The following is a 16,563-nucleotide window of genomic DNA, read 5'->3' as shown; positions in this document are numbered from 1 at the left end:
CAGTTGCACATTTTCAATCACCAGTTGCACGGAGGATTAATAGCAATCTGCATCCATCGCGATTTCTTAAAGTGTCTATAAAGCACTCAGGACGGGCCCGACCGAGACAGGGCCTTAGTGGGGTGCTCCCATAGCGGGCAACAATGAGAGGGGTGCCTTTAAATTCATTTTGAACCATATTTGAAATTTTGGGTTACCAGATGCACGTTTTCAATCACCAGTTGCACGGAGGATTAATAGCAATCTGCATCCATCGTGATTTCTTAAAGTGTGTAAAAAGCACCCAAGGACGGCCCTGACAGAGAGAGGGCCGTAGTGGGGCACTCCCCTAGCGGGCTATATCAATAGAATGACGGGTAAAAGTATTTAAAACCCTTTTATAATTTTTGGGTTACCAGATGCACGTTTTCAATCACCAGGTGCACGGAGGAAAATGAGCATTTGCATCCATAGTCATGTTTTAAACCGTCCATAAAGCACTCTTGGCCGGCCCCGGCAGAGAGAGAAAGAGATGGTGAAAAAAAAAAAAAAATCATCATCAGACCTTCCATAAATAATTCGGGCCGGCCCCCATTGCTAAAGGTCCGTAGTAGGGTGCGCCATAAGCGGACATGAATAGATGGAACACCGCTAACCGCATAGAGAACCGTGTTTTGGGTGACCAGGTGCACGTTTTCAATCACCAGTTGCACATTTTCAATCACCAGTTGCACGGAGGATTAATAGCAATCTGCATCCATCGCGATTTCTTAAAGTGTCTATAAAGCACTCAGGACGGGCCCGACCGAGACAGGGCCTTAGTGGGGTGCTCCCATAGCGGGCAACAATGAGAGGGGTGCCTTTAAATTCATTTTGAACCATATTTGAAATTTTGGGTTACCAGATGCACGTTTTCAATCACCAGTTGCACGGAGGATTAATAGCAATCTGCATCCATCGTGATTTCTTAAAGTGTGTAAAAAGCACCCAAGGACGGCCCTGACAGAGAGAGGGCCGTAGTGGGGCACTCCCCTAGCGGGCTATATCAATAGAATGACGGGTAAAAGTATTTAAAACCCTTTTATAATTTTTGGGTTACCAGATGCACGTTTTCAATCACCAGGTGCACGGAGGAAAATGAGCATTTGCATCCATAGTCATGTTTTAAACCGTCCATAAAGCACTCTTGGCCGGCCCCGGCAGAGAGAGAAAGAGATGGTGAAAAAAAAAAAAAATCATCATCAGACCTTCCATAAATAATTCGGGCCGGCCCCCATTGCTAAAGGTCCGTAGTAGGGTGCGCCATAAGCGGACATGAATAGATGGAACACCGCTAACCGCATAGAGAACCGTGTTTTGGGTGACCAGGTGCACGTTTTCAATCACCAGTTGCACATTTTCAATCACCAGTTGCACGGAGGATTAATAGCAATCTGCATCCATCGCGATTTCTTAAAGTGTCTATAAAGCACTCAGGACGGGCCCGACCGAGACAGGGCCTTAGTGGGGTGCTCCCATAGCGGGCAACAATGAGAGGGGTGCCTTTAAATTCATTTTGAACCATATTTGAAATTTTGGGTTACCAGATGCACGTTTTCAATCACCAGTTGCACGGAGGATTAATAGCAATCTGCATCCATCGTGATTTCTTAAAGTGTGTAAAAAGCACCCAAGGACGGCCCTGACAGAGAGAGGGCCGTAGTGGGGCACTCCCCTAGCGGGCTATATCAATAGAATGACGGGTAAAAGTATTTAAAACCCTTTTATAATTTTTGGGTTACCAGATGCACGTTTTCAATCACCAGGTGCACGGAGGAAAATGAGCATTTGCATCCATAGTCATGTTTTAAACCGTCCATAAAGCACTCTTGGCCGGCCCCGGCAGAGAGAGAAAGAGATGGTGAAAAAAAAAAAAAATCATCATCAGACCTTCCATAAATAATTCGGGCCGGCCCCCATTGCTAAAGGTCCGTAGTAGGGTGCGCCATAAGCGGACATGAATAGATGGAACACCGCTAACCGCATAGAGAACCGTGTTTTGGGTGACCAGGTGCACGTTTTCAATCACCAGTTGCACATTTTCAATCACCAGTTGCACGGAGGATTAATAGCAATCTGCATCCATCGCGATTTCTTAAAGTGTCTATAAAGCACTCAGGACGGGCCCGACCGAGACAGGGCCTTAGTGGGGTGCTCCCATAGCGGGCAACAATGAGAGGGGTGCCTTTAAATTCATTTTGAACCATATTTGAAATTTTGGGTTACCAGATGCACGTTTTCAATCACCAGTTGCACGGAGGATTAATAGCAATCTGCATCCATCGTGATTTCTTAAAGTGTGTAAAAAGCACCCAAGGACGGCCCTGACAGAGAGAGGGCCGTAGTGGGGCACTCCCCTAGCGGGCTATATCAATAGAATGACGGGTAAAAGTATTTAAAACCCTTTTATAATTTTTGGGTTACCAGATGCACGTTTTCAATCACCAGGTGCACGGAGGAAAATGAGCATTTGCATCCATAGTCATGTTTTAAACCGTCCATAAAGCACTCTTGGCCGGCCCCGGCAGAGAGAGAAAGAGATGGTGAAAAAAAAAAAAAATCATCATCAGACCTTCCATAAATAATTCGGGCCGGCCCCCATTGCTAAAGGTCCGTAGTAGGGTGCGCCATAAGCGGACATGAATAGATGGAACACCGCTAACCGCATAGAGAACCGTGTTTTGGGTGACCAGGTGCACGTTTTCAATCACCAGTTGCACATTTTCAATCACCAGTTGCACGGAGGATTAATAGCAATCTGCATCCATCGCGATTTCTTAAAGTGTCTATAAAGCACTCAGGACGGGCCCGACCGAGACAGGGCCTTAGTGGGGTGCTCCCATAGCGGGCAACAATGAGAGGGGTGCCTTTAAATTCATTTTGAACCATATTTGAAATTTTGGGTTACCAGATGCACGTTTTCAATCACCAGTTGCACGGAGGATTAATAGCAATCTGCATCCATCGTGATTTCTTAAAGTGTGTAAAAAGCACCCAAGGACGGCCCTGACAGAGAGAGGGCCGTAGTGGGGCACTCCCCTAGCGGGCTATATCAATAGAATGACGGGTAAAAGTATTTAAAACCCTTTTATAATTTTTGGGTTACCAGATGCACGTTTTCAATCACCAGGTGCACGGAGGAAAATGAGCATTTGCATCCATAGTCATGTTTTAAACCGTCCATAAAGCACTCTTGGCCGGCCCCGGCAGAGAGAGAAAGAGATGGTGAAAAAAAAAAAAAATCATCATCAGACCTTCCATAAATAATTCGGGCCGGCCCCCATTGCTAAAGGTCCGTAGTAGGGTGCGCCATAAGCGGACATGAATAGATGGAACACCGCTAACCGCATAGAGAACCGTGTTTTGGGTGACCAGGTGCACGTTTTCAATCACCAGTTGCACATTTTCAATCACCAGTTGCACGGAGGATTAATAGCAATCTGCATCCATCGCGATTTCTTAAAGTGTCTATAAAGCACTCAGGACGGGCCCGACCGAGACAGGGCCTTAGTGGGGTGCTCCCATAGCGGGCAACAATGAGAGGGGTGCCTTTAAATTCATTTTGAACCATATTTGAAATTTTGGGTTACCAGATGCACGTTTTCAATCACCAGTTGCACGGAGGATTAATAGCAATCTGCATCCATCGTGATTTCTTAAAGTGTGTAAAAAGCACCCAAGGACGGCCCTGACAGAGAGAGGGCCGTAGTGGGGCACTCCCCTAGCGGGCTATATCAATAGAATGACGGGTAAAAGTATTTAAAACCCTTTTATAATTTTTGGGTTACCAGATGCACGTTTTCAATCACCAGGTGCACGGAGGAAAATGAGCATTTGCATCCATAGTCATGTTTTAAACCGTCCATAAAGCACTCTTGGCCGGCCCCGGCAGAGAGAGAAAGAGATGGTGAAAAAAAAAAAAAATCATCATCAGACCTTCCATAAATAATTCGGGCCGGCCCCCATTGCTAAAGGTCCGTAGTAGGGTGCGCCATAAGCGGACATGAATAGATGGAACACCGCTAACCGCATAGAGAACCGTGTTTTGGGTGACCAGGTGCACGTTTTCAATCACCAGTTGCACATTTTCAATCACCAGTTGCACGGAGGATTAATAGCAATCTGCATCCATCGCGATTTCTTAAAGTGTCTATAAAGCACTCAGGACGGGCCCGACCGAGACAGGGCCTTAGTGGGGTGCTCCCATAGCGGGCAACAATGAGAGGGGTGCCTTTAAATTCATTTTGAACCATATTTGAAATTTTGGGTTACCAGATGCACGTTTTCAATCACCAGTTGCACGGAGGATTAATAGCAATCTGCATCCATCGTGATTTCTTAAAGTGTGTAAAAAGCACCCAAGGACGGCCCTGACAGAGAGAGGGCCGTAGTGGGGCACTCCCCTAGCGGGCTATATCAATAGAATGACGGGTAAAAGTATTTAAAACCCTTTTATAATTTTTGGGTTACCAGATGCACGTTTTCAATCACCAGGTGCACGGAGGAAAATGAGCATTTGCATCCATAGTCATGTTTTAAACCGTCCATAAAGCACTCTTGGCCGGCCCCGGCAGAGAGAGAAAGAGATGGTGAAAAAAAAAAAAAATCATCATCAGACCTTCCATAAATAATTCGGGCCGGCCCCCATTGCTAAAGGTCCGTAGTAGGGTGCGCCATAAGCGGACATGAATAGATGGAACACCGCTAACCGCATAGAGAACCGTGTTTTGGGTGACCAGGTGCACGTTTTCAATCACCAGTTGCACATTTTCAATCACCAGTTGCACGGAGGATTAATAGCAATCTGCATCCATCGCGATTTCTTAAAGTGTCTATAAAGCACTCAGGACGGGCCCGACCGAGACAGGGCCTTAGTGGGGTGCTCCCATAGCGGGCAACAATGAGAGGGGTGCCTTTAAATTCATTTTGAACCATATTTGAAATTTTGGGTTACCAGATGCACGTTTTCAATCACCAGTTGCACGGAGGATTAATAGCAATCTGCATCCATCGTGATTTCTTAAAGTGTGTAAAAAGCACCCAAGGACGGCCCTGACAGAGAGAGGGCCGTAGTGGGGCACTCCCCTAGCGGGCTATATCAATAGAATGACGGGTAAAAGTATTTAAAACCCTTTTATAATTTTTGGGTTACCAGATGCACGTTTTCAATCACCAGGTGCACGGAGGAAAATGAGCATTTGCATCCATAGTCATGTTTTAAACCGTCCATAAAGCACTCTTGGCCGGCCCCGGCAGAGAGAGAAAGAGATGGTGAAAAAAAAAAAAAATCATCATCAGACCTTCCATAAATAATTCGGGCCGGCCCCCATTGCTAAAGGTCCGTAGTAGGGTGCGCCATAAGCGGACATGAATAGATGGAACACCGCTAACCGCATAGAGAACCGTGTTTTGGGTGACCAGGTGCACGTTTTCAATCACCAGTTGCACATTTTCAATCACCAGTTGCACGGAGGATTAATAGCAATCTGCATCCATCGCGATTTCTTAAAGTGTCTATAAAGCACTCAGGACGGGCCCGACCGAGACAGGGCCTTAGTGGGGTGCTCCCATAGCGGGCAACAATGAGAGGGGTGCCTTTAAATTCATTTTGAACCATATTTGAAATTTTGGGTTACCAGATGCACGTTTTCAATCACCAGTTGCACGGAGGATTAATAGCAATCTGCATCCATCGTGATTTCTTAAAGTGTGTAAAAAGCACCCAAGGACGGCCCTGACAGAGAGAGGGCCGTAGTGGGGCACTCCCCTAGCGGGCTATATCAATAGAATGACGGGTAAAAGTATTTAAAACCCTTTTATAATTTTTGGGTTACCAGATGCACGTTTTCAATCACCAGGTGCACGGAGGAAAATGAGCATTTGCATCCATAGTCATGTTTTAAACCGTCCATAAAGCACTCTTGGCCGGCCCCGGCAGAGAGAGAAAGAGATGGTGAAAAAAAAAAAAAATCATCATCAGACCTTCCATAAATAATTCGGGCCGGCCCCCATTGCTAAAGGTCCGTAGTAGGGTGCGCCATAAGCGGACATGAATAGATGGAACACCGCTAACCGCATAGAGAACCGTGTTTTGGGTGACCAGGTGCACGTTTTCAATCACCAGTTGCACATTTTCAATCACCAGTTGCACGGAGGATTAATAGCAATCTGCATCCATCGCGATTTCTTAAAGTGTCTATAAAGCACTCAGGACGGGCCCGACCGAGACAGGGCCTTAGTGGGGTGCTCCCATAGCGGGCAACAATGAGAGGGGTGCCTTTAAATTCATTTTGAACCATATTTGAAATTTTGGGTTACCAGATGCACGTTTTCAATCACCAGTTGCACGGAGGATTAATAGCAATCTGCATCCATCGTGATTTCTTAAAGTGTGTAAAAAGCACCCAAGGACGGCCCTGACAGAGAGAGGGCCGTAGTGGGGCACTCCCCTAGCGGGCTATATCAATAGAATGACGGGTAAAAGTATTTAAAACCCTTTTATAATTTTTGGGTTACCAGATGCACGTTTTCAATCACCAGGTGCACGGAGGAAAATGAGCATTTGCATCCATAGTCATGTTTTAAACCGTCCATAAAGCACTCTTGGCCGGCCCCGGCAGAGAGAGAAAGAGATGGTGAAAAAAAAAAAAAATCATCATCAGACCTTCCATAAATAATTCGGGCCGGCCCCCATTGCTAAAGGTCCGTAGTAGGGTGCGCCATAAGCGGACATGAATAGATGGAACACCGCTAACCGCATAGAGAACCGTGTTTTGGGTGACCAGGTGCACGTTTTCAATCACCAGTTGCACATTTTCAATCACCAGTTGCACGGAGGATTAATAGCAATCTGCATCCATCGCGATTTCTTAAAGTGTCTATAAAGCACTCAGGACGGGCCCGACCGAGACAGGGCCTTAGTGGGGTGCTCCCATAGCGGGCAACAATGAGAGGGGTGCCTTTAAATTCATTTTGAACCATATTTGAAATTTTGGGTTACCAGATGCACGTTTTCAATCACCAGTTGCACGGAGGATTAATAGCAATCTGCATCCATCGTGATTTCTTAAAGTGTGTAAAAAGCACCCAAGGACGGCCCTGACAGAGAGAGGGCCGTAGTGGGGCACTCCCCTAGCGGGCTATATCAATAGAATGACGGGTAAAAGTATTTAAAACCCTTTTATAATTTTTGGGTTACCAGATGCACGTTTTCAATCACCAGGTGCACGGAGGAAAATGAGCATTTGCATCCATAGTCATGTTTTAAACCGTCCATAAAGCACTCTTGGCCGGCCCCGGCAGAGAGAGAAAGAGATGGTGAAAAAAAAAAAAAATCATCATCAGACCTTCCATAAATAATTCGGGCCGGCCCCCATTGCTAAAGGTCCGTAGTAGGGTGCGCCATAAGCGGACATGAATAGATGGAACACCGCTAACCGCATAGAGAACCGTGTTTTGGGTGACCAGGTGCACGTTTTCAATCACCAGTTGCACATTTTCAATCACCAGTTGCACGGAGGATTAATAGCAATCTGCATCCATCGCGATTTCTTAAAGTGTCTATAAAGCACTCAGGACGGGCCCGACCGAGACAGGGCCTTAGTGGGGTGCTCCCATAGCGGGCAACAATGAGAGGGGTGCCTTTAAATTCATTTTGAACCATATTTGAAATTTTGGGTTACCAGATGCACGTTTTCAATCACCAGTTGCACGGAGGATTAATAGCAATCTGCATCCATCGTGATTTCTTAAAGTGTGTAAAAAGCACCCAAGGACGGCCCTGACAGAGAGAGGGCCGTAGTGGGGCACTCCCCTAGCGGGCTATATCAATAGAATGACGGGTAAAAGTATTTAAAACCCTTTTATAATTTTTGGGTTACCAGATGCACGTTTTCAATCACCAGGTGCACGGAGGAAAATGAGCATTTGCATCCATAGTCATGTTTTAAACCGTCCATAAAGCACTCTTGGCCGGCCCCGGCAGAGAGAGAAAGAGATGGTGAAAAAAAAAAAAAATCATCATCAGACCTTCCATAAATAATTCGGGCCGGCCCCCATTGCTAAAGGTCCGTAGTAGGGTGCGCCATAAGCGGACATGAATAGATGGAACACCGCTAACCGCATAGAGAACCGTGTTTTGGGTGACCAGGTGCACGTTTTCAATCACCAGTTGCACATTTTCAATCACCAGTTGCACGGAGGATTAATAGCAATCTGCATCCATCGCGATTTCTTAAAGTGTCTATAAAGCACTCAGGACGGGCCCGACCGAGACAGGGCCTTAGTGGGGTGCTCCCATAGCGGGCAACAATGAGAGGGGTGCCTTTAAATTCATTTTGAACCATATTTGAAATTTTGGGTTACCAGATGCACGTTTTCAATCACCAGTTGCACGGAGGATTAATAGCAATCTGCATCCATCGTGATTTCTTAAAGTGTGTAAAAAGCACCCAAGGACGGCCCTGACAGAGAGAGGGCCGTAGTGGGGCACTCCCCTAGCGGGCTATATCAATAGAATGACGGGTAAAAGTATTTAAAACCCTTTTATAATTTTTGGGTTACCAGATGCACGTTTTCAATCACCAGGTGCACGGAGGAAAATGAGCATTTGCATCCATAGTCATGTTTTAAACCGTCCATAAAGCACTCTTGGCCGGCCCCGGCAGAGAGAGAAAGAGATGGTGAAAAAAAAAAAAAATCATCATCAGACCTTCCATAAATAATTCGGGCCGGCCCCCATTGCTAAAGGTCCGTAGTAGGGTGCGCCATAAGCGGACATGAATAGATGGAACACCGCTAACCGCATAGAGAACCGTGTTTTGGGTGACCAGGTGCACGTTTTCAATCACCAGTTGCACATTTTCAATCACCAGTTGCACGGAGGATTAATAGCAATCTGCATCCATCGCGATTTCTTAAAGTGTCTATAAAGCACTCAGGACGGGCCCGACCGAGACAGGGCCTTAGTGGGGTGCTCCCATAGCGGGCAACAATGAGAGGGGTGCCTTTAAATTCATTTTGAACCATATTTGAAATTTTGGGTTACCAGATGCACGTTTTCAATCACCAGTTGCACGGAGGATTAATAGCAATCTGCATCCATCGTGATTTCTTAAAGTGTGTAAAAAGCACCCAAGGACGGCCCTGACAGAGAGAGGGCCGTAGTGGGGCACTCCCCTAGCGGGCTATATCAATAGAATGACGGGTAAAAGTATTTAAAACCCTTTTATAATTTTTGGGTTACCAGATGCACGTTTTCAATCACCAGGTGCACGGAGGAAAATGAGCATTTGCATCCATAGTCATGTTTTAAACCGTCCATAAAGCACTCTTGGCCGGCCCCGGCAGAGAGAGAAAGAGATGGTGAAAAAAAAAAAAAATCATCATCAGACCTTCCATAAATAATTCGGGCCGGCCCCCATTGCTAAAGGTCCGTAGTAGGGTGCGCCATAAGCGGACATGAATAGATGGAACACCGCTAACCGCATAGAGAACCGTGTTTTGGGTGACCAGGTGCACGTTTTCAATCACCAGTTGCACATTTTCAATCACCAGTTGCACGGAGGATTAATAGCAATCTGCATCCATCGCGATTTCTTAAAGTGTCTATAAAGCACTCAGGACGGGCCCGACCGAGACAGGGCCTTAGTGGGGTGCTCCCATAGCGGGCAACAATGAGAGGGGTGCCTTTAAATTCATTTTGAACCATATTTGAAATTTTGGGTTACCAGATGCACGTTTTCAATCACCAGTTGCACGGAGGATTAATAGCAATCTGCATCCATCGTGATTTCTTAAAGTGTGTAAAAAGCACCCAAGGACGGCCCTGACAGAGAGAGGGCCGTAGTGGGGCACTCCCCTAGCGGGCTATATCAATAGAATGACGGGTAAAAGTATTTAAAACCCTTTTATAATTTTTGGGTTACCAGATGCACGTTTTCAATCACCAGGTGCACGGAGGAAAATGAGCATTTGCATCCATAGTCATGTTTTAAACCGTCCATAAAGCACTCTTGGCCGGCCCCGGCAGAGAGAGAAAGAGATGGTGAAAAAAAAAAAAAATCATCATCAGACCTTCCATAAATAATTCGGGCCGGCCCCCATTGCTAAAGGTCCGTAGTAGGGTGCGCCATAAGCGGACATGAATAGATGGAACACCGCTAACCGCATAGAGAACCGTGTTTTGGGTGACCAGGTGCACGTTTTCAATCACCAGTTGCACATTTTCAATCACCAGTTGCACGGAGGATTAATAGCAATCTGCATCCATCGCGATTTCTTAAAGTGTCTATAAAGCACTCAGGACGGGCCCGACCGAGACAGGGCCTTAGTGGGGTGCTCCCATAGCGGGCAACAATGAGAGGGGTGCCTTTAAATTCATTTTGAACCATATTTGAAATTTTGGGTTACCAGATGCACGTTTTCAATCACCAGTTGCACGGAGGATTAATAGCAATCTGCATCCATCGTGATTTCTTAAAGTGTGTAAAAAGCACCCAAGGACGGCCCTGACAGAGAGAGGGCCGTAGTGGGGCACTCCCCTAGCGGGCTATATCAATAGAATGACGGGTAAAAGTATTTAAAACCCTTTTATAATTTTTGGGTTACCAGATGCACGTTTTCAATCACCAGGTGCACGGAGGAAAATGAGCATTTGCATCCATAGTCATGTTTTAAACCGTCCATAAAGCACTCTTGGCCGGCCCCGGCAGAGAGAGAAAGAGATGGTGAAAAAAAAAAAAAATCATCATCAGACCTTCCATAAATAATTCGGGCCGGCCCCCATTGCTAAAGGTCCGTAGTAGGGTGCGCCATAAGCGGACATGAATAGATGGAACACCGCTAACCGCATAGAGAACCGTGTTTTGGGTGACCAGGTGCACGTTTTCAATCACCAGTTGCACATTTTCAATCACCAGTTGCACGGAGGATTAATAGCAATCTGCATCCATCGCGATTTCTTAAAGTGTCTATAAAGCACTCAGGACGGGCCCGACCGAGACAGGGCCTTAGTGGGGTGCTCCCATAGCGGGCAACAATGAGAGGGGTGCCTTTAAATTCATTTTGAACCATATTTGAAATTTTGGGTTACCAGATGCACGTTTTCAATCACCAGTTGCACGGAGGATTAATAGCAATCTGCATCCATCGTGATTTCTTAAAGTGTGTAAAAAGCACCCAAGGACGGCCCTGACAGAGAGAGGGCCGTAGTGGGGCACTCCCCTAGCGGGCTATATCAATAGAATGACGGGTAAAAGTATTTAAAACCCTTTTATAATTTTTGGGTTACCAGATGCACGTTTTCAATCACCAGGTGCACGGAGGAAAATGAGCATTTGCATCCATAGTCATGTTTTAAACCGTCCATAAAGCACTCTTGGCCGGCCCCGGCAGAGAGAGAAAGAGATGGTGAAAAAAAAAAAAAATCATCATCAGACCTTCCATAAATAATTCGGGCCGGCCCCCATTGCTAAAGGTCCGTAGTAGGGTGCGCCATAAGCGGACATGAATAGATGGAACACCGCTAACCGCATAGAGAACCGTGTTTTGGGTGACCAGGTGCACGTTTTCAATCACCAGTTGCACATTTTCAATCACCAGTTGCACGGAGGATTAATAGCAATCTGCATCCATCGCGATTTCTTAAAGTGTCTATAAAGCACTCAGGACGGGCCCGACCGAGACAGGGCCTTAGTGGGGTGCTCCCATAGCGGGCAACAATGAGAGGGGTGCCTTTAAATTCATTTTGAACCATATTTGAAATTTTGGGTTACCAGATGCACGTTTTCAATCACCAGTTGCACGGAGGATTAATAGCAATCTGCATCCATCGTGATTTCTTAAAGTGTGTAAAAAGCACCCAAGGACGGCCCTGACAGAGAGAGGGCCGTAGTGGGGCACTCCCCTAGCGGGCTATATCAATAGAATGACGGGTAAAAGTATTTAAAACCCTTTTATAATTTTTGGGTTACCAGATGCACGTTTTCAATCACCAGGTGCACGGAGGAAAATGAGCATTTGCATCCATAGTCATGTTTTAAACCGTCCATAAAGCACTCTTGGCCGGCCCCGGCAGAGAGAGAAAGAGATGGTGAAAAAAAAAAAAAATCATCATCAGACCTTCCATAAATAATTCGGGCCGGCCCCCATTGCTAAAGGTCCGTAGTAGGGTGCGCCATAAGCGGACATGAATAGATGGAACACCGCTAACCGCATAGAGAACCGTGTTTTGGGTGACCAGGTGCACGTTTTCAATCACCAGTTGCACATTTTCAATCACCAGTTGCACGGAGGATTAATAGCAATCTGCATCCATCGCGATTTCTTAAAGTGTCTATAAAGCACTCAGGACGGGCCCGACCGAGACAGGGCCTTAGTGGGGTGCTCCCATAGCGGGCAACAATGAGAGGGGTGCCTTTAAATTCATTTTGAACCATATTTGAAATTTTGGGTTACCAGATGCACGTTTTCAATCACCAGTTGCACGGAGGATTAATAGCAATCTGCATCCATCGTGATTTCTTAAAGTGTGTAAAAAGCACCCAAGGACGGCCCTGACAGAGAGAGGGCCGTAGTGGGGCACTCCCCTAGCGGGCTATATCAATAGAATGACGGGTAAAAGTATTTAAAACCCTTTTATAATTTTTGGGTTACCAGATGCACGTTTTCAATCACCAGGTGCACGGAGGAAAATGAGCATTTGCATCCATAGTCATGTTTTAAACCGTCCATAAAGCACTCTTGGCCGGCCCCGGCAGAGAGAGAAAGAGATGGTGAAAAAAAAAAAAAATCATCATCAGACCTTCCATAAATAATTCGGGCCGGCCCCCATTGCTAAAGGTCCGTAGTAGGGTGCGCCATAAGCGGACATGAATAGATGGAACACCGCTAACCGCATAGAGAACCGTGTTTTGGGTGACCAGGTGCACGTTTTCAATCACCAGTTGCACATTTTCAATCACCAGTTGCACGGAGGATTAATAGCAATCTGCATCCATCGCGATTTCTTAAAGTGTCTATAAAGCACTCAGGACGGGCCCGACCGAGACAGGGCCTTAGTGGGGTGCTCCCATAGCGGGCAACAATGAGAGGGGTGCCTTTAAATTCATTTTGAACCATATTTGAAATTTTGGGTTACCAGATGCACGTTTTCAATCACCAGTTGCACGGAGGATTAATAGCAATCTGCATCCATCGTGATTTCTTAAAGTGTGTAAAAAGCACCCAAGGACGGCCCTGACAGAGAGAGGGCCGTAGTGGGGCACTCCCCTAGCGGGCTATATCAATAGAATGACGGGTAAAAGTATTTAAAACCCTTTTATAATTTTTGGGTTACCAGATGCACGTTTTCAATCACCAGGTGCACGGAGGAAAATGAGCATTTGCATCCATAGTCATGTTTTAAACCGTCCATAAAGCACTCTTGGCCGGCCCCGGCAGAGAGAGAAAGAGATGGTGAAAAAAAAAAAAAATCATCATCAGACCTTCCATAAATAATTCGGGCCGGCCCCCATTGCTAAAGGTCCGTAGTAGGGTGCGCCATAAGCGGACATGAATAGATGGAACACCGCTAACCGCATAGAGAACCGTGTTTTGGGTGACCAGGTGCACGTTTTCAATCACCAGTTGCACATTTTCAATCACCAGTTGCACGGAGGATTAATAGCAATCTGCATCCATCGCGATTTCTTAAAGTGTCTATAAAGCACTCAGGACGGGCCCGACCGAGACAGGGCCTTAGTGGGGTGCTCCCATAGCGGGCAACAATGAGAGGGGTGCCTTTAAATTCATTTTGAACCATATTTGAAATTTTGGGTTACCAGATGCACGTTTTCAATCACCAGTTGCACGGAGGATTAATAGCAATCTGCATCCATCGTGATTTCTTAAAGTGTGTAAAAAGCACCCAAGGACGGCCCTGACAGAGAGAGGGCCGTAGTGGGGCACTCCCCTAGCGGGCTATATCAATAGAATGACGGGTAAAAGTATTTAAAACCCTTTTATAATTTTTGGGTTACCAGATGCACGTTTTCAATCACCAGGTGCACGGAGGAAAATGAGCATTTGCATCCATAGTCATGTTTTAAACCGTCCATAAAGCACTCTTGGCCGGCCCCGGCAGAGAGAGAAAGAGATGGTGAAAAAAAAAAAAAAATCATCATCAGACCTTCCATAAATAATTCGGGCCGGCCCCCATTGCTAAAGGTCCGTAGTAGGGTGCGCCATAAGCGGACATGAATAGATGGAACACCGCTAACCGCATAGAGAACCGTGTTTTGGGTGACCAGGTGCACGTTTTCAATCACCAGTTGCACATTTTCAATCACCAGTTGCACGGAGGATTAATAGCAATCTGCATCCATCGCGATTTCTTAAAGTGTCTATAAAGCACTCAGGACGGGCCCGACCGAGACAGGGCCTTAGTGGGGTGCTCCCATAGCGGGCAACAATGAGAGGGGTGCCTTTAAATTCATTTTGAACCATATTTGAAATTTTGGGTTACCAGATGCACGTTTTCAATCACCAGTTGCACGGAGGATTAATAGCAATCTGCATCCATCGTGATTTCTTAAAGTGTGTAAAAAGCACCCAAGGACGGCCCTGACAGAGAGAGGGCCGTAGTGGGGCACTCCCCTAGCGGGCTATATCAATAGAATGACGGGTAAAAGTATTTAAAACCCTTTTATAATTTTTGGGTTACCAGATGCACGTTTTCAATCACCAGGTGCACGGAGGAAAATGAGCATTTGCATCCATAGTCATGTTTTAAACCGTCCATAAAGCACTCTTGGCCGGCCCCGGCAGAGAGAGAAAGAGATGGTGAAAAAAAAAAAAAATCATCATCAGACCTTCCATAAATAATTCGGGCCGGCCCCCATTGCTAAAGGTCCGTAGTAGGGTGCGCCATAAGCGGACATGAATAGATGGAACACCGCTAACCGCATAGAGAACCGTGTTTTGGGTGACCAGGTGCACGTTTTCAATCACCAGTTGCACATTTTCAATCACCAGTTGCACGGAGGATTAATAGCAATCTGCATCCATCGCGATTTCTTAAAGTGTCTATAAAGCACTCAGGACGGGCCCGACCGAGACAGGGCCTTAGTGGGGTGCTCCCATAGCGGGCAACAATGAGAGGGGTGCCTTTAAATTCATTTTGAACCATATTTGAAATTTTGGGTTACCAGATGCACGTTTTCAATCACCAGTTGCACGGAGGATTAATAGCAATCTGCATCCATCGTGATTTCTTAAAGTGTGTAAAAAGCACCCAAGGACGGCCCTGACAGAGAGAGGGCCGTAGTGGGGCACTCCCCTAGCGGGCTATATCAATAGAATGACGGGTAAAAGTATTTAAAACCCTTTTATAATTTTTGGGTTACCAGATGCACGTTTTCAATCACCAGGTGCACGGAGGAAAATGAGCATTTGCATCCATAGTCATGTTTTAAACCGTCCATAAAGCACCCAGGGCCGGCCCCGGCAGAGAGAGAAAAAGAGGGGAAAAGTGTTGAAAAAAAAAAAAAATCATACCTTCCATAAATAATTCGGACCGGCCCCCATTGAAAAGGTCCGTAGTAGGGTGCATCATTATCGGACATGAATCTCGGGAACACCGCTAACCGCATAGAGAACCGTGTTTTGGGTTACCAGATGCACGTTTTCAATCACCAGTTGCACGGAGAGAGAAAAAAAAAATCATACCTTCCATAAATAATTCGGACCGGCCCCCATTGAAAAGGTCCGTAGTAGGGTGCATCATTATCGGACATGAATCTCGGGAACACCGCTAACCGCATAGAGAACCGTGTTTTGGGTGACCAGGTGCACGTTTTCAATCACCAGTTGCACGGAGAAAAAAAAAGTAATCATACCTTCCATAAATAATTCAGGCCGACCCCCATTGAAAAAGGTCCGTAGTAGGGTGCATCATTATCGGACATGTATATCTGTAACACCGGCAAGCGCATTGAGAACCGCATTTTTGGGTTACCAGATGCACGTTTTCAATCACCAGGTGCACGGCTGTGAAAAGTGGGACTCTGTCATTTTTTCGACCAATTTCTGTAATTTTCAAAAAATGATTAAAAATACTTCCCGAAGGGCTAGAGGTCCCAAATTTCGTCTCATACCCTCTCTCGTGATGGGCAACAATTACATAATGTAAAAAAAAATTCGCATCCACAGGAACCTATGCATCCTGTGACATTCACTTTTTTCCCAAAACTTGAAACACGATTTCCTATTAAAATGTTTTATACAAAAACGTTTTTAATTGAATGTAAATGCTCGTCTATTTATGCACTTTCGTGCAAAAAAAACCCCATCAAGATCGGATGTGTACTTTTTGATTTATCACGTTTTTGTTGAATTTGACCCCCGATGGTGGGGCGCACAGAAGCCCTGTGAGGTTCAGGGCTTCATCGATATTTGGCCTGTTTTGGATTACACACTCAGTGGCGGGTCGACCAGACAGGTACCGGCGCGATTTCAGAAACCTGGTTTTTGGCAACAGGACTTCCATGTCCTAGAGAGACGGGGGTG

The sequence above is a fragment of the Oncorhynchus mykiss genome, unplaced genomic scaffold (assembly GCF_013265735.2).
Source record: "Oncorhynchus mykiss isolate Arlee unplaced genomic scaffold, USDA_OmykA_1.1 un_scaffold_60, whole genome shotgun sequence".
Lineage (NCBI taxonomy): Eukaryota > Metazoa > Chordata > Actinopteri > Salmoniformes > Salmonidae > Oncorhynchus > Oncorhynchus mykiss.
The sequence above is the reverse complement of the archived record's forward strand: the minus strand, read 5'-3'. Positions refer to the sequence as shown.